Below are 20,460 nucleotides of genomic sequence, written 5' to 3' on the forward strand. Positions count from 1 at the left end.
TCGGATTGGGCTTAAACCCGACCAAAGGGAGATTAACTCTCCACCGGTCACCCATCATATTGCGGTGGTGGAGGAACAATGTGGCGTTTCTTCCTCTATCTTGAGGACTAACTATGTCCAGATTCCTAAGCTCTCCGAGCCGGATACCCGTTTATGGGAGGACATCACCCAAGCCCTGAACCTGGAGTCAGGCAGTGGGCCAGACTTATCGGGCAACATCCCGGAATCAGAACTTCCAAGATTGGAAACTCCTCGGCCCCTGGGTCTCAGATCGGGTAAGGGTTCGGACTCAAATCCACCCACCCACCCGAACCTAAACGATCTTTCCCACATCAGGCAAGAGCCCCAGGAAGCAGTACATCATTATTGGGCTAGATTCCTCCTTGTGACGAACAAGGTAAAGGACTATCGCGAGGAAGAAACAGTCTCATTTTTCTGCAATAATTGCACGGACAAGGGAATCCTTAACGCCATAAGTCACCGTGAAATATCACGCTTCCCGACTTGGCGTCCATAGTATGAAATTACTGTGCAATGGAAAGCACCTGGAAAACCGAAATGAAATTTTGGGATAATCCGGCTCCAAATATACACCCAAGCTGAAGTAAAAGGGTGCACTATCATAAGAACCCCGAGTTAATTACAAAGAAGCAAATACCCTCTACAGGGCGTGGAACCGTATTGGAGGGATGGCTCAACGGACCCTGCAAATTTCATAGTACAGCGGATACCATACCAACACACAACCTTAGAGCATGTTGGGTACTCCCGCAGGTGGCCAAAAGTGGTGAGGATCTTCTCATCCCAGATGCCACAGAGCACTATCCCATGGATAACAATACGGTATTAATAGTCCTTGAGACCTTCGCATCAAATAATAGGCGCAAGCGAACACTCCGCAGCCTTGCCAAAATCTGCCACGTGGTAGCAATAAATCCATGGAGTAGCACGGCTATTACCTTCAATGCCACTGACGAACCTAAATTCCGAACAGCCCGAGCACCAGCTGCTCTGGTCCTCAGTCCAATTGTGGACGGCTTTCGACTCACCAAAGTACTCATGGACGGCGGCAATGGATTAAACCTCATCTATGAGGAAACTCTTCAAAAAATGGAAATAGACTGGAACCGCATTAAGCGAAGCAGCACAACCTTCAGAGGAATCATCCCCAGCCGGGAAGCACGCTGTGCTGGGAAAATCACACTAGATGTGGTATTCGGCACGCCGGAGAACTATAGGTCCGAAGAAATTACATTCCAAGTGGCCCCGTTCAGTAGCGGATACCACACCCTTTTAGGGCGGGAGGCATTCACGATCTTCCAAGCCATACCCCGTTACAGGTACATGAAGCTCAAAATGCCCGAGCCCAATGGAATCATCACTCTCGCTAGTGATCCGGACACAGCACTCCACGCCGAAAACAAAACAGCCGCATTGGCCCTCGAGGCATTATCTGAAGCCCTTGCGGCCGAGGAATTAACTGCGCTGCGCTCCACAGTGGACAGGGACGACGTGATACTTGACGAGATCCATGTCCACCTCTTATAATCTAGCAGATGAAATAGTCAAATTCCAAGTCCACCCAACGGACCCTACAAAAACAGCCTCCATCGAGGCACAGTTAAACCCCGTCGTGGACGCCGCACTACGAGAGTCCCTGCGCGAGAATTGGGACATATTCGCTTGGCTCACCTCGGACATGCTAGCAATCCCACGCAGGCTGGCCGAGCACAACCTTAATATTCTGAAGGGATTTGAGGGAGTCCGGGATTAGGGGGTCTCCGGATAGCCGGACTATATTCTTTGGCCGGACTGTTAGACTATGAAGATACAAGATTGAAGACTTCGTCTCGTGTCCGGATGGGACTCTACTTGGCGTGGAAGGAAAGCTAGGCAATATGGATATGCATATCTCCTCCTTTGTAACCGACCTTGTGTAACCCTAGCCCTTTCCATTGTCTATATAAACCGGAGGGTTTTAGTCCGTAGGACAACAGACAATCATACCATAGGCTAGCTTCTAGGGTTTAGCCTCTCTGATCTCGTGGTAGATCTACTCTTGTACTACCCATATCATCAATATTAATCAAGCAGGACATAGGGTATTACCTCCATCAAGAGGGCCCGAACCTGGGTAAAACTTCGTGTCCCCTGCCTCCTGTTACCATCCTCCTAGACGCACAGTTCAGGACCCCCTACCCGAGATCCGCCGGTTTTGACACCGACATTGGTGCTTTCATTGAGAGTTCCTCTGTGCCGTCGCCAGAAGGAAGGATGTCTCGTCTCGTCTTTAAAGACGGTACTACTGTTGGGGGAACTTTGGCTGTCAGCCAAACTCTCCGGCTAGGCGGTTTCATCATGACTGCTTGTTCGGCCGCCGCGCCGACGATGACTTCTCGGGTCATCAAAAAAAGCCTCCATGTCAAATCGGCACTCGCCGAACAGATGGATCCAATGGAGCTCGCCTCCTTAAACAAGCTCCTGGATCGCATCACCGCCTTGGGTGTCTCTGCGGACTATGATCGGATTGGGCTTAAACCCAATCAAAGGGAGATTAACTCTCCACCGGTCACCCATCATATTGCAGTGGTGGAGGAACAATGCGGCGACCTTTCCTCCATCTTGAGGACCAACTATGTCCGGATTACCGAGCTCTCTAAGCCGGACGCCCGTTCGCGGGAGGACAACATCCGAGCCCTGAACTTAGAGTTAGGCAGCGGGCCAGGATTATCGGGTCACACCTCGGAACCGGAACTTCCAAAATTGGAAATTCCTCGGCCCCTGGATCCCAGATCAGGTGAGGGTTCGGATTCAATTCCACCCACCCACCCAAACATAAGCGATCTTTCCCACATCAGGCAAGAGCCCCAGGAAACAGTACATCACTATTGGGCCAGATTCCTCCTTGCGATGAACAAGGTTAAGGACTGTCGCGAGGAAGACACAATCCTATTTTTCTGCAATAATTGCACGGACAAGGGAATCCTTAACGACCTAAATCACCATGAGATAACACTCTTCGCTGACTTGGCGTCCATAGTACGGAAGTACTGTGCGATGGAAAGTGCCTGGAAAACCGAAATAAACTTCTGGGATAATCCGGCCCTGAATACAAACCCAGTCCGAAACAAAAGGGTGCATTATCACAATACACTCGGGTCAACCACCAAAAAGCAAAAACCATCTACAGGGTATGGAACCGTACTGGAGGGATGGCTCAACGGACCCTGCAAAATTCATAGTACAGCGGATACAATACCAATGCACAACCTTAGAGCATGTTGGATACTCCGGCAGGTGGCCAAAAGTGGTGAGGATCTTCTTCTCCCAAATACCACAGAGCACCATCCCGTGGATAACAATACGGTGTTAACGGTCTTCGAGACCTTCACGTCAAATAATAGGCACAAGCGAACAATCCGTAGCATGCCGAAATTTGCCACGTAGCAGCAATAAATCCATGGAGTGACATGGCTATTACCTTCAATGCCAATGACAAACCTATATTCCGAACGGCCCGAGCACCAGCCGCACTGGTCCTCAGTCCAATCATGGACGGCTTTCGACTCACCAAAGTACTCATGGACGGCGGCAGCGGATTAAACCTCATCTATGAGGAAACTCTTCAAAAGATGGAAGTAGACTGGAACCGCATTAAGCAAAGTAGCACAACCTTTAGAGGAATCATCCCCTGTCGGGAAGCACGCTGCGCTGGGAAAATCACACTAGATGTGGTATTCGGCACGTCGGATAATTACAGGTCCGAAGAAATTACATTCCAAGTGGCCGTGTTCAGCAGTGGTTATCATGCTCTTTTAGGACGGGAGGCGTTCACAATCTTCCAAGCCATACCCCATTACGGGTACATGAAGCTCAAAATGCCCAGGCCCAACGGAATCATCACTCTCGCCAGTGATCCGGACACAGCACTCTGTGCCGAAAACAAAACAGCTGCACTGGCCCTTGAGGAATTAACCATGCTACGCTCCACAGTGGACAGGGACGACGTGATACTCGACAAGAGATCCAAGTCCACCTCTTTTAAACCAGCGGATGAAATAGTCGAATTCCAAGTCCACCCAACGGACCCTACAAAAACAGCCTCCATCGGGGCATAGTTAAACCCCACTGTGGACGCCGCACTACGAGAGTTCCTGCGCGAGAACTGGGACATATTCGCCTGGCATCCCTCAGACATGCCACGAATCCCACGCAGGTTGGCCGAGCATAGCCTCAATATCTTAAAGGGATTCAAGCCGGTCAAGCAAGCTCTTCGGCGTTTCTCCGAACCTAAGAGACATGACATGGGAGAGGAACTAGCCAAGTTATTGGAGGCCGGATTCATCTGAGAAATAAAACACCCGGGCTGGCTAGCAAACCTGGTGATGGTACCAAAGAAGGACAAATCCTGGCGCCTTTGTGTCGATTTCAAAGACCTCAATAAAGCTTGCCCAAAGGATCCCTTCCCCCTCCAACGCATCGATCAAATCATTGATGCTACCGCAGGACACGAGTCATTGTGTTTCCTCGACGCATACTCCGGTTACCACCAAATCAAGATGGCGGAGTCCGACCAAGGCGCAACGACATTCATCACACCATACGACCCCTTCTGTTTTAACACAATGCCTTTTGGGCTCAAAAACGCCAACGCAACGTATCAGCGCATGATTCAGACATGTCTGGAGAAACAAATCGGCAAAACAGTGGAGGCATACGTAGACGATGTGGTCGTCAAAACCAAACACGTCGACTCCTTGATAGATGAGTTGAGGCTCACATTCGACAACCTCCGAACATACGACATCAAACTCAATCCGAAAAAATGCGTTTTCGGCGTACCAGTCGGAAAGCTCCTGGGTTTCATTGTCTCCAGTAGAGGTATTGAAGCTAATCCGGACAAAATCCGAGCTTTGTCATAGTGTGCTACCCCAACAGACCTCAAACAAATCCAGAAGTTAACTGGATGTGTGGCGGCTCTAAGCCGCTTTATCTCCCGCTTAGGAGAAAAGGCTTTACCCCTTTATCGCCTCCCTCGGCGCATCGAACACTTCGAGTGGACGGACGCGGCCACAGTCGGATTGGAAGAAAAAAAGGCCATTTTGGCAACCAACGCAATCCTGGCCGCGCCAAACATCGGCGAACCAATGCTATTGTACATTGCGGCAACTCATCAAGTTGTCAGCGCAGTGCTCGTCGTCGAACGAGAAGCAGACGGACACAAATTCCCTCTTCAAAAGCCGGTATACTATGTATCCACTGTCCTCACTCCATGCAAATCACGGTGCCCACATTATCAAAAGCTAGCCTATGCGGTATTCATGGAATCCCGGAAGCTGCGACACTACTTTCAAGAGTGTTCGATTACAGTAGCCTCGGAAGTGCCACTTAATGATATTATAAACAACCGCGACTCTATGGGCAGGATTGCCAAATGGGCCATTGAGCTCCTCCCGTTCGACATAACATACAAACCTCGACGAGCCATCAAGTCGCAAGTATTGGCTAACTTCGTCGCCGAATGGACGGAGGCCGAACTGCCTAAAGAGTACGACGCATACTCCAATTGAATCATGCACTTTGACGGTTCTAAAATGCTGGCTGGTCTAGGGGCTGGCGTCGTCCAGATGTCCCCAACCGAAGATACCGTTCAGTACGTGCTGCAAATATTGTATACAGACTCCAACAATGCAGCCGAATACGAAGCTCTGTTGCATGGTCTTCGGATGGCAGTCTCCATGGGCATTCAACGTTTGGAGGTGCGTGGGGATTCAAAGCTCGCAATATCCCAAATAAATGGAGACTTTGACGCCAAGGATCCGAAAATGGCGGCCTATCAAAACACCATCCTAAAAATGTCTGCTCGGTTCGAGGGGCTCGAATTTCACCATGTGGCTCGGGAAAACAATCAGGCGGCGGATATCCTCGCCCGCATCGGCACAAAACGTGATGCAGTCCCCCCCAATATATTTTTGGAAAGGTTGTTTAAACCATCCGTAGTATGGGAAGGGGACACCGGTAACAACAGTTCGGACCCAGCCAAAATACCCGATACCGAACTCTCTGACACAATCGGAGGCTCCGTCACCGAAATAACACCTTCAGCCCACAAAATAATGGCCATTATTGCCTCGTGGACTGAACCATTCCTGGCCTAGCTAACTAGACAGGAACTTCCGGAGGAACAAAATGAGGCACGCTGCATAGTGCGGCGATCCAAGGCCTACAGGGTCCATGAGGGAGAATTGTACAAAAAAAGTTCTACCGGAGTCCTTCAAAGGTGCATCTCCGAAGTGGAAGGGCGGAATCTTTTGGCAAAAATTCACGCCGGACTCGGCGGTCATCACGCCGCAGCTCGGGCTCTTGTAAGCAAGGCCTTCCGTACATGATTCTATTGGCCAACGGCCCGGGCAGATGCACAAGACTTGGTCCAACGTTGCGCCGGTTGCCAGCTCTTTGCAAATCAAATACACATGCCACCCACCGCCCTCCAAACAATCCCCATTACATGGCCCTTTGCGATCTGGGGGCTTGACATGGTTGGACCCCTTAAAGGGAGAACCCACAAGAAAAAATACTTATTGGTCATGGTGGATAAATTCACCAAATGGATAGAGGCCAAACTTCACGAACTTCATATCCGGGGTTGTACACCATTATGGCGTCCCCCACAGCATCATCAGTGATAATGGCACGAACTTCACGGCCGATGAGGTAAAACTCTGGTGCCGCAAAATGGGCATCAACCTCGATTACGCTTCAGTCTATCACCCACAAACCAACGATCAGGTCGAGCGAGCAAACGTTCTTATAATGAGCGGCATTAAACCTAGATTAGTACGCTCCTTAACGGAGTCTAACACGCACTGGGTAGAGTAGCTCGACTCCGTACTCTAGGGGCTGCGGACCATGCCGAATCGTAGTACCGGATATACACCCTTCTTTATGGTATACGGCGCAGAGGCAGTCTTGCCCTGTGACATAATTCATGACTCACCTCAAGTGCGCATGTACGAAGAAAGAGAAGCCGAGCTCGATCGGCAGGACAGTCTAGACACACTGGAAGAGGAGCGCGACATAGCCAAAGCCCGTTCCGCATTTACCAGCAACAGGCTCGCAAATACCAAAGCAGAGAAGTACGGGCCAAAACTTATAACATTGGCGAACTAGTTCTACGCCTGCCGGATAAGAAAAAGAACAAGGTCGAGCCCAAATGGGAAGGTCCTTTCATTATTGACCAAGTTCTGACCGGTGGAGCGTACCTACTGCAGGATGCATCGACTAGTCGACTCGAGCCGAACCCGTGGAACGTGGCCAGGCTCCGAAGATTCTGCGCCTAGCACCGGACTCTATGTTATTCCCCTCCCTTTGTCCATTTTCTGCATATACATCATCTGTCTTGTTTCCCTTTCTTTCTTTCTTTTATAATTTCTCTAGGCCTTCAAGGGTCACCTTGTGCCTCGCTTGTACATTACAGATGCGCTAGCCGCACTCTTCATACCTAGGGGCTTCTTTCACAGAAGCTTAAATTATTTATCTGGGCCTCATGCCCAACACATGTGTTATACTTCCGCATATACCTTTTTTCACCATTATATGCATCAATATGACTTAAGTTTTGTCCAAGCTGGGTTGCCTGGCTCTTGTATTTATGCCCTAAGTTCCCGTTAATTCGGCTAGGGCATAAGCGGAGCACCTCTACGATTGTTACTGCTAGGTTAGCCGGATGTGTACCTCAAACTGGGTGAAGCCGAAAGCTAGAGTTCTTAAGGGAATATTCGGTCGGTGAACAAAAGATGATTTTTATTGTCCATATCTGCCCCCAGATGTTTTTTCTGCATTTCCTATCGTAGTTCGGACATGCACTTTAGGGCATGCTTACCCAGGGAAAGGAACCCTTAAAGGAACTATGCTCCCTGGAAGATGTTTCTTACTACCCATGTAATATAACATAACTAGTTGGGCACTTGTCTGATAAAGCACTAATGACCCCTACGCCTGGTCTCCACGCATACCCCGATTTTATATAACTGAGCGGGTATTCGGATTCACTCCAGACTATCAGGCCCGGAGGTTGAAGCGAAAAGGTCTGCAACGACAAATGATCTACAATCTGGCTGGAAGGCATTATACATGTCACTTTAATTACATTGTTATGCAGACTGACTAAATTCCTCCTCTATACTATCCAACAGGCGGTCTAGCTTACAATCCTGTTGGGAATACTTTGCGGCTAATTCTACTTGCCCATAAACTAAGCTAACGGGGATCTCTTTTCCGTCGGGCCCCACAGGTCCGACCTCGACCATATGATTTGGGTCTGCCTTGGTATACCGCGTCTTCACCATGGCCGAGGCTTCTCTGGCACCCTGTCGGCAGGCTGATATCTTCCATAATCGGAAGCGCCGCCGTGCTCCCTTCAGCTTCTCTGCAAGCTCCGCAACGCCTTCTGGCAGGGAGACGGATGGCCACAAGGCCTGGACAACACCGTGCATCACCTGTCAAACTTGTTCGTGCAGATGTGACAGCTCAGACAGAAGATCACCTGCAGACCCAGGCATTTCCTCTGCGGGACGACCCGTCAGCATACCTACAGACATAATGCTGTTAGTCAGCTTCTTCGTCGAACTCCTTTAAAAGGACTCGTTCAAACACTTACTGAAAATGCCGCGGCGAAGCCGCTTATTTTCCTTCTCGAAATCCGCAAGCTGTCCCCGAACGTCTTTTAGTTCCACGTTCAGCTTAATATTGGCGTCTTGGAGATTGTTTTTCTCCCGCATAACCTCATTCAGCATGCGTTTGCCAGCCTCTAGCTATCGCATAACATGCTGGTCCCCCGGATTTTCTCCAGATTCATCTTCAAAATCAATTGTTAGATCTGCAGACACATCGCACACTATATGGTAACCATCATTCTTTAAAGTAAATGTTACCAGCGGGAGGCTTTTTCTGTTCCTGCAATGCGGCAAGAGCGGCCCGCAGTTGGGTTTTGCATTCCTCCAGCTCTTGGGACTGCCTAGTATTCTTCTCTATAAGAACTTGCACATTAAAGATGATCCTTAAATCAGTTCTGCTAACTGTTTCAAGTCTCAGGGGCTAGTGATACATATAAATCGCCAGATTTACTCACCCATACATCCTTTACATACTGATCTGTGGCTTTGGCTAGACCATCTTGAGGAGCACGGAGGTACGCCTCTCCAGAATTGAAGGCGTCGAACGCCTCTGGTGAGAAACAAGCGTCGCGGAGTACGGCCCGGCGGCGCCTATGATTCATGGCGCTTTCCACTTCTAAGTTTGTAGCGGATAATCTATCCGCATCCTCTGTAGGGCGATTATCCAGCGCCTGCCCCATATCGGCTTCCACCTCCATGTCTGGTCCTGGCGCCCGACTGGTGGAGGCTTGATTGGCAGCATCACCGGACATATTCCGGCGAGCATTTTTTCCGTTAAAGAAACGCGGGTGTCATTACATTTTGATAAATACGACAACCATGGAGAGGGGTTTTTCCTATACCTTTGCGCTGGCGTCTCCGTCCTGACCGCCTTCCTTTTTGGCCTACCCGGCCTCGGTGCCTCTTGTTGGCGAGTTGCTACGGATTCGGCAGGGCGTCCCGAATGCCTTCCCTGTAAAAGATGCCACGTGTATATGGTGGGTGAAGTGCCTAAAAGGGGATCCTAGTTTTGGAGTTGGGACTTTTTGATTTTTCTTACCTGCGATGCAGGGAGCAGTCCGGGATAGTCGGCCGTAATGGCCACTAGGGCATCGTCGCAGCTTAACTAATAGAACTGCTGGTCTATCAGTTCCATGGAGATAACCGGATCTTCTTCAAGTCCGGAATCGAGGGCCCGGTCAGGGTCCTCTGGTTGTGGAGAAGGGCTGCTGACATCCTTTATGGCTTTTCGCAGTTCCTGCCGCAAAGTGGCAAGGTGAATACTTACGACTAAGAATGCGGGAAAAATGGGGGCAGGGAGATATAACTTACCCAGCTTGGAGGATTGTACATGGAGAATCCATCCCGTGGCTTGATGCGGGTGAACTCCTCTTCCTCACCCTTGAACAGTTCAGACAGAATTTTCGCTAGAGCGGCAGCACTGTCCGAACCCTTACGCCCGCAGCGGGTGGCGTCATCCGCCCCGTTATAACACCACAAGGGGTGCCCACAATATTGAAGTGGCTGCACTCCCCGCATTATGCAAATCGACATAACTTCGATTATTGTCAATCCTGATCGACCCAGTGCTTTGATCCGGTTCATCAGATAGAGGACTTCTCCGTTGTCTTCCGCCTGGGGGCTCCGTGGGCACCAACTTCGGCGCTTCTTCAAAGGAGCATTGTTGAACTCAGGAAGACCCGGCCGAACATGGTCCGGAAGGGGGACATCCTCCATATAAAACCATTCTGAAGCTAGTCTTCGGACGGCTTCTTCAGGGTACCGGATAGGTATCCGGTATCGGCAATGCGCCATATTTCGGCTCCGCCCACTTGAAAAAGTGATTCCCTCTGTGTGCGAGGGACAAGGCAGAATAGCCTTTTTGACAGCTCGAAGTGATCCTCGCAGCCCAGGAACAACTCGCAGAGAGCAACATAGCCGGCGATATGTAGAATGGAGGCAGGGGTGAGATTGTGTAATTGGAGGCCGTAGAACTCTAGGAGCCCGCGGAGGAACGGATGAATTGGAAATCCGAGTCCCCTTAGTAAATAAGGAACAAGGCAGACCCGTTCCCCCATGGAGGGACAAGGAAAGCTCTCCACTTGCGCCCCGCCATTGTAGGTGGCAAGCCCGGCTCGAACAGGTACCATATACGCCGGAGGGAGAAATCCCTTAGTCTGCAGCTCGACTAATCGACTGTGCGGGACTGAACACCTCTCCCAATCACCGGGCTTAGGGCTACGGGGGTAGGAGGAGGAGTTGGGGAGGTCAGCCATGCTGGAATGGATCTTTCTGAAACGCGCTCTGATTAATTCTCGCTGGGGGAGGATGGTATGGATCGGATCTAAGAATCCCCATTCCTTTAATAGACAATTTATTTATTTAGCTAGGGGGTGAAGGTAAAAACACACTGGCGCCTCGTATTCATTCGACGCGTGGGAGTAAGCCCTTATTGGGCACAGAAGCCAAGATGTTCAACATTTATGGAGCCGGACACTGCTTACGAACACTTGAAAGTTGGAGAAGAACCCGCCTTGCAATGCTGAAGACAACACTGCGCGCCGGACTCATCATCATTGAAGCCTGGTTCAGGAGCTACTGAGGGAGTCCTGGATTGGGGGGTCTCTGGATAGACGGACTATATTCTTCGGCCGGACTGTTAGACTATGAAGATACAATATTGAAGACTTCGTCTCGTGTCCGGATGGGACTCTACTTGGCGTGGAAGGCAAGCTAGGCAATATAGATATGCATATCTCCTCCTTTGTAACCGACCATGTGTAACCCTAGCCCTCTCCGGTGTCTATATAAACCAGAGGGTTTTAGTCCGTAGGACAACATACAATCATACCATAGGCTAGCTTCTAGGGTTTAGCCTCTCTGATCTCGTGGTAGATCTACTCTTGTACTACCCGTATCATCAATATTAATCAAGCAGGACGTAGGGTTTTACATCAATCAAGAGGGCCCGAACCTGGGTAAAACTTCGTGTCCACTGCCTCCTGTTACCATCCGCCTAGACGCACAGTTCGAGATCCCCTACCCGAGATCTGCCGGTTTTGACACCGACAGGATTCAAGCCGGTCAAGCAGAATCTTCGGCATTGCTCTGAACCTAAGAGACAAGCTATGGGAGAGGAACTAGCCAAGTTATTGGAAGCCGGATTCATTCGAGAAATAAAACACCCGGACTGGCTAACAAACCTGGTGATGGTACCAAAGAAGGACAAATCCTGGCGCCTATGTGTCGATTTCAAGGACCTCAACAAGGCTTGCCCAAAGGATCCCTCCCCCCTCCCCCGCATCGATCAAATTATCGATGCTACCGCAGGACAAGATTCTTTGTGTTTCCTCGACGCATACTCCGTCTACCACCAAATCAAGATGGTGGAGTCCGACCAAGCCGCAACGGCATTTATCACACCATACGGCCCCTTCTGTTTCAACATAATGCCTTTTGAGCTCAAAAACGTCGGCGCAACATATCAGCGCATGAGTCAGACATGTCTGGAGAAACAGATTGGCAAAACAGTAGAGGCATACGTAGATGATGTGTTCGTCAAAACCAAACACGTCGACTCTCTAATACACGACTTGAGGCTCACATTCGACAACCTTCGAACATACAACATCAAGCTCAATCCGGAAAAATGTGTTCTCTGTGTACCAGCCAGAAAGCTCATGGGTTTCATTGTCTCCAGTAGAGGAATTGAAGCAAATCCGGCCAAAATCCAAGCTCTGTCACAGTTGGCTATCCCAATGGACCTCAAACCAATCCAAAAATTAACCGGTTGTGTTGCGGCTCTAAGCCACTTTATCTCCCGCATAGGAGAAAAGGGATTACCCCATTATCGCCTCCTTCGGCACACCGAACACTTCGAGTGGATGGACACTACCACAGCCGGATTGGAAGAAATAAAAGCCATACTGGCAACCAACCCAATCCTGGACGCGCCAAATATTGGCGAACCAATGCTGTTGTACATTGCAGCAACTCATCAGGTTGTAAGCGGAGTGCTCATCGTCGAACGAGAAACGAACGGATATAAATTCCCCTTCAAAAGCCGGTATATTATGTATCGACTGTCCTCACTCCATGCAAATCACGGTACCCTGTGACACTCCAAAAAAAATTTATTTAATTTTCAACAAAAACGTTGTTGGTTTTGAAGAAGGTCATTTAATCTCTTCCAAAGTTTTCTCTCTCAAAACTTTTTCCCTTGGCAAGGATTTTAGTTTTTGTATCTTCTTCAACTCTGGTGTTTGATTATTAAAAACCTTTCTTCTGATTGTTCCCTTCTCAAATATATTTTTGGAATTTATTTATTTTCTTTAAAGAGGAACCCTATGAGTTTTGGGGCTTCTCTTATTTTGAAACCACCCATGGTTTTACCATGTCTCTTGTGGTAAATCCTCCCAAAACCCCTCCCTCCACTTTGGGGCAATCCAAACTTTCTGTTCCAACAAGTCTATTCCCCAAAACAATTCTGTCAATTATTTTAAGCCTGGATGATTTACAAAGGAAGTACCAAATTTCCTTTGAGTTTTGGTCTCAAACCAACTCCTCTGGATAGCCTTTAGCACCCCCAACCTAGATCCATCAAGATCCACTCTTCTTCTTTTCAAAATATTCAAGTTTCAACCTCTGCAAGTTTGGACCAGATTTGTCAAATTTGGTGAAATTCATATCTCCTCTTCTCCAAAAATTCTACCAAAATTCAGGCAGCCCCCAGATACAATGAGAGGCCACCCCACCAAAAATAACTCAAGGAAAATTCCCCACATGCCAAAATCTTTTCGTCGAACACTTGGCCGGCACTGTTACTATGCACTTTCAGAAAATTCAGAAGAGAAATTCAGTGTCGTTTTTCGTCGGAGTGTTGTCACTAATCAACAGTGCGCCCTGGCGCGTTGTGCACAGCCTCTCCTCCCTGGCCAGAGCAACGCCGACGCCGGCAGCTTTTGAAGTGGCAGAGGCACCCGTGGCGGCCAGCGAGAGCCCATGCCAGCTCGCTACGCCGTCCGGCGCCGCCCATCGCTCCCTTGCCCTCCGCGTGGCCTCATGCACGCCAGAGCACCCCGCAGCACCGTCGCTGTGGCCCGGCAAGCACAGGGCGCGCCCTCTGCCGCCGACGGGCCCGCGCCGCCCAGTTCCGTCGAACCCACCCAAAGCACCTAATCCGAACTCGTTTAGCGCCTAAACGGAACCAGAGGAACTCCACGTTGATGCCCAACTCCCTAAACTCCCCAACCAAGCTCTGCACCACCGTAACCATCGACGGAGATCTCTGTTCACGGCCACCACCTCGGATCGCCTATAAAAAGGGGCCCCGAGCTCGCCCTCGAGCATGCACCACCACTGCACCCCACCAGGACCCCGCCAAGCCACTAGGAGGACCTCGAGGAGGTCTCCTCCCCCCAACTCCGGCCGCCCCGATCCGCCTCGGCCACCAGCTCGATCCACTCCGGTGATGCCATCCCCGCCACCCAAACCTCATCAGTAGTCTCCTCAAGCACCCAGTGATCTAACCGAGGCTTCAATTTGACCTCTGCAGCCCTCCCCGACGAGATCCAACTCCACCCGAGCCGCCGTCCGCCGGAGCAAGGACCGCCGTCGACATGGTGCTCGCCGACGACCACCACCACCACCCACCGACGCGGAAGGACATGCTGAGCACGTAGGTACTCTCCGATCCTCCTAAATCGCCGTGGATTGCCGCCGGCGACCACCGCAGCTCTCGGGCGCCGACGAGCTCTGTTTCTTCCCCGTTTGAAATTTCAAACCTGACGGGTGGGACCCCCCCGTCAGCCTGTCTTTTCTTTTAAACGAAACGTTTTCTGAAAGCGTCTTCTGCCAAAGTACGTCTCCCCTCTGGGCCGGCGTATTATCAAACGAAACGTCTTCTGTTTTATAAAATGAACCCTGAGAAGTTTCTGTTTCATTACAGAAAGGTCCCTGGATTAAAACCCTTATAACTTTTAAACAGAAAATGATTTTTGATTGATTCTTTTTCTGTCCTCTTTAAATTTTTGTCTAGTTTTTTTATCATATTTATTTGAAAAGTATTTGGAATTTCTTTTGTGCACCTCACGGTATTTACGTTAGCGCGTATGTTTCTTTATACCATAGATACCGAAGGAGGTGAGGGAACCGAGAAGTTCACCAAGTTAGGCTCTGACTACTCTGAACCAGGCAAGCATGTTTGAACTTTTGATATGATGAGTGTCTTTGGCATGTTTGCATTAAGTAGCTCGATGAATGTCATATTACATGCAAAGTAGAGGCAACTGAGTTTCGAAAATCCATAAGTTGTTGGATATGAGTTTGCATGGCCATGTGATGGCATGAGAATGGGTAAGATGGCAGTGTTGTAGCATGCCAGTCTTATGCCAAACTATTTGACTCCAGCGTCAACATGAATCAGTCCAGTTTCCATCCGTTTTCCCTTCCTGTACTACCACATCTTTTCCGCAAGGGATATGGCTTAGTAAGTTGCAAACCGCTTTCCTGGTACACACCAAATCGAGAGGCCGTGATGAGGGTTCCATGGCCCTGGATTAAAGCCAGTCATCCGGTCAGGGGGCATGGGTGTTTCCGGTTGGGACCGAGAGGGGGGCACCCCTTAGAGCGCGCGTATATAAATTTGATCCCATGCTATTCGAATTGTGATCTCCCCGTCTCAATGTTTTTCTTGAACGCTGTCTAGGGTGATTCCTGGCATCGTGAGGTGGGATGGGTGTGTACTGGTTAGATGTGTTTCTGCCGAAATACCGTAAACAGAACTAGTCCTTCGTGACTACGGAAATCCGTTGGCTGTGGGTAATTTAGTACAAACTCTGCAGAGTCAAAAATCCTTTGAATCATCTTATCCATGTCCAAGTAATGTGTTCAACTTATCTTGTCAAGTGTCTGTCTCAGTGACAAAAAAAACTCCAGTGAACCGCATGAGTGTTAAATCCGGTTAAATGTTTATTCCCATGGATGGACTAACCCGTTTATTATTGTGTGTTGAATACTTCTTATGAGTATTATATCTTTGTGAATTTATCAGATATGAATAAGGAAATTTAAGCCCTTTCTGTGATGTCGCTCAGACGTCCGACTATGGCACGCTTGTTATTTACTCTCAATATAAGCCCTTTCTGTGATGTCGCTCAGACGTCCGATTGTGGCACGCTTGTTATTTACTTTCTATATAAGCCCTTCCTGTGATGTCGCTCAAACATCCGACTGTGGCAAGCTTATTATTTACTTTTGATATAAGCCCTTTCTGCGATGTCGCTCAGACGTCCGATTGTGGCACGCTTCTTATTTACTTGGGATATAAGCCCTTTCTGCGATGTCGTTCCGACGTCCGACCGTGGCACGCATGTCATTTAATTTTCAATATAAGCCCTTTACATGGTGTCGCTTAGACGCCCGACTGCGGCATGATTATTTATTTGTTCACCCTTCGAGGCGTCGCTCCAGACACCCGATTGGTTTTTAGTTATTTTTTTGTTGGGATTTTGGGAAGACTACCACCCGACTCCCTTTTTATTTAGCATGTTGTCCCATTATTTACTAAATTGAATGTGCATTACTAATTACTCATGACGCATTCATGCATGCATTTTTTATATCTTATGTCCGAACTGCCTTGCGAGTACTTTCAAAGTACTCACCTGGCTTGTTGATTTGGCCAGATGTTGACGAAGGCGATCTCATGGATGAAGAGTTCGATAGCGTGTCCGACGCCCAGGGGAGTCCCAGTCAGTCTCGAGTGATCCTGGATTTGGTTACTGTATTATATCCGCTTCCGCTACTCGAATAAATTCATCGAGCCTCACCTCGACGCTCGATGAGCTGCTAGTTTAGGAGTCGTGTTATCCACTCCACTGTGATATTCCACCACCACTTTTATCTCGAGTCAGTAGTATGCCACCACACCATTGTGTCATATCCACCATTATGTATAATTATTGGCATGCTTGTAATAATTTGTTGAGCAACCTTAGCTCGACCCTGTAATATATTATATGCTACTGGCTTACTGTATCAATAATTTTGTCTACCGGTAAGGAGGATTTTTCCTCATACTGGACTCAAAAGATCGGCTTCTCAATAAACATTTTATTGGAAAACCGGTCGTGACAAGCTTGGTACCAGAGCCAGGCTGACTGTAGGAAGCCACTACGTGCGATCGCTAATCGGTTAATAGCATAATAGAGCTAATTCATATTTTTGCAAATGTAGTCATTTTCTGACAGTCAGCATAAATTTATGATCTGACCATTCAGAATTTTTGCCTACTTTTGTAGATGGCTGACAACAGCTGCGAGTCATAGATTTTCGCCAACGTGCCCGATGGGTTCGTCAAGCTCCTCTTCTTCATCGTTCAGGTCGCGATGGGGCCATCAATGCGCCCAGTCTTCACACTCTATCAACACAAGGTCAACGACAGTCTGACCATTCACCAGGCCACGGTGCAATTCAAGGGAGGGCGTGTTGAGTTACGCCGCTTCCGGTACTTGGGAAGAGCCATGCCTACAGAGAAGCATGCTATGCAGATGGCAGCCCGCGAGGCGATAGCTCGTCTCAGGGATGTCCTTCCCTCGATGAAGACTCGCCGTTACCGATACCTTCCATGCCATGTGCCATACACCTGTCACTATGCGTTCTCTTGCCCCAGAGGAGAATGAGACGAGGCTTTTGAGATGCTTATTGAGTACCTCCGGGCTCTGGAGGCAGGCTTCGACAACCTGGTGGACGACTTCGTGGTTGCCCGCATGAACTCAGTCCATGGCTGTGCCGCCAACAGGAGGGAGCTCCTGCACACCGCACCGCCACTGACTTTCTTCTCGTCCTCAGCATCTTATGCACCTACCACTCTCGCCACTGCTCGTCGCCTGCCTACCACCGAAGAGTTCAACCAAGTCATTGCGCCCAGTCCTGTTCGTGTTGCTCCGCCTCTAGCGCCCGCTCCATCTACTCGGTGCAACACTACACGTCTGGAGCCTATTAGCGAGGAGGACGTCGACTCCCCAGCCTCATTGCGCCTCACCCTCAGCAGGGCAAAGGAGATCCTTACCATCTCCGACTGAGTACACTTAGCTGCCATGCGATGTACCGCTTTGTATGATATGTTTATATGTACATAAGTTGTGAGGAGTAGCTTGTTTGCGCATCATGTAGGAACTTGGAGAAGTGCACTAGCCTAAATAACATGTCAGGAATATGTATGCATATCCTGAGTGATGTATTGTATAATTACTACTTGCGTGTAAGATATGTAATGAGCAGTCCTTTTCCGTGCGCAATCAATTTGTTTTCTTGAGAAATCCTGGAGCATTTAATTTATTTCCCATCTTTGTGCATTTATTGATTTTTGCGACTCTTTTCCCTTTCTTATGAGTTTTACAAAATATATCCCCAGAGTGAAAAATGTCTCGTCCCTGGACGCGCCCCATGCCAACTCAGCCAAAGGAAAATTATGGCACACAACCAAGCAACAATTTCGCACAAGGGCAGTCAAGTCAACAGGACAGTGAAACAACACTTTCCCAAATGTGCCGCCTTTATGAGCAAAGTCAGCAACAACACTAGGAAATGATGAACCAAGTCATCAATATGGGAAATCACCGTGGACAGTATCAGCAGCAATCCAAGTTATCTGAGCTACAGAAGACGCGTCCCCAAACATTTTCTCATACTGACAAACCTCTTGAGGCCGAGGATTGGCTCCGAGACATGGAAAGAAAATTAATTATTGCACAATGTTCAGACCTCGAGAAAGTACTATATGCTCCGCACTATCTCACAGGAGCAGCTGCATCATGGTGAGAAAATTTCCTACACATGCACCCTAACGAAAATGATATAACTTGGGAGGAGTTCAAAGAAGGTTTTCGCGGGGCGCACATTCCTAAAAGTCTTATGAAGATCAAGAAGAGATTTGATGACCTCAAACAAAGGACCATGACGGTGTCAGAATACAACGGTCAGTTTACTCTGTTGTCTTTCTACGCCAATGAAGAGCGTATGACTGAAAGCAAGAAGATGGAGAAATTCCTAGACAGTCTGGCGCCCGCGCTTAAATGCCAGCTGGTTGTGCACACTTTTCCAGATTTCAAAACGCTAGTGGATAAGGCCATTACCTTAGAAAATGAGAGACACAGCTTGGAGGATTTCCGCAAACGAAAAAGGGACCAGACAACTCTTGCTCGCAACCACCGAAGCAAGACGGATTTTCAGAAAGGTGGGATACACAAACCCACGACAAATGTCTCATGCCCAATCAAGAATTTCCATTCAAGGGACAAGGAGTTCACATATCGCCCAGGCGTCACTTGCTACGCTTCCGGAGAGGAAGGGCACTATGCCAAGTAGTGTCCCAAGCCAAGGAACTCGACCCCAAAGCCGAACAACAGTGGCAATAATTCAGCGCCCAAGCGAAACAATTTCAACCCCAATAACAACCACAGGAAGGGTCATCTGAACCACGTGACCAAAGAGGAAGCACAGAATGCCCCGGATATCGTACTCGGTACGTTTCCTGTCAACACAATACCTGCCATGGTTTTGTTTGATTCTGGAGCTTCTCACTCATTCATTTCGAAGAGTTTTGCTTTGCAAAATAATTTTTCGATGCTTCCCTTGGAAAAATCCATGATCATCAAGTCCCCTGGGATTAAGCAAGTTACTCAGAGTTACTTCCAAGGTGTGGTTATTGAGTTTGAAGGATTGAAGTTTCACGCCAACCTTATTGTTTTGGAAAATAAAGGACTGGATGTCATCCTAGGGATGGATTGGTTAACCACCAACAAAGGTTTTATTGACTGTTTCAACCGGACCGTAATTCTCACCCACCACCACGGGAAGACAATAAGAGTTTCAGCCAAAGAGAGAAAAATATCCCGGCAACCGAGATTGAACAAGGTGGACGTTTCTGAATTAAGCAAGGTACCAGTAGTTTGTGAATTTCCAGACGTATTTCCCGAAGAACTACCAGGCATGCCACCAGATCGAGAGATAGAATTCAGCATTGAGCTGGCAGCCGGAACCACCCCCATATACAAGAAACCATACAGAATGGCACCATCCGAGTTGGTAGAATTGAAGAAGCAAATAAAAGAATTACTGGACAAAGGATATATTCGAGCCAGCTCCTCACCTTGGGGTTCACCAATTTTATTTGCCAAGAAGAAGGATGGGACACTGAGATTGTGTATAGACTATCGAGCACTTAACATGGTCACAATCAACAACAAATACCCGATTCCACGGATAAATGATTTATTTGATCAGCTCGCTCAGGCCAAGGTCTTCTCAAAAATTGACTTAAGGTTGGGATACCATCAATTAAAAGTACGAACAGAAGATATCCCCAAGATAGCCTTCACCTCCAGATACGGACTGTATGAGTTCACAGTAATGCCATTTGGACTAACAAACGCCCCCACATATTTTGTTCACCTCATGAACAAAATATTTATGAAGTTTATGGACAAGTTTGTTGTGGTATTCATCGACGATATTCTGATATACTCCAAGACACCAGAAGAGCACGCTGAACATCTCAGAGTTGTACTAGGAGAACTTAGGACACATCAATTGTACGCCAAGTTCAGCAAGTGTGAATTTTGGCTAAGACAGGTAGGTTTTCTGGGCCACGTACTGACCCAAGAAGTTATTGCCGTAGACCCGGAAAAAGTCAAGGCCGTACTTGGCTGGAAATCACCAGCCAGTGTAACGGATGTACGAAGTTTCTTGGGAATGGCACGATACTACCGACGGTTTATTGAAGGGTTCTCCACCATAGCAAAAC

Source organism: Triticum urartu, chromosome 2 (assembly GCF_003073215.2).
Source record: "Triticum urartu cultivar G1812 chromosome 2, Tu2.1, whole genome shotgun sequence".
In the NCBI taxonomy this organism is placed as follows: Eukaryota; Viridiplantae; Streptophyta; class Magnoliopsida; order Poales; family Poaceae; genus Triticum; species Triticum urartu.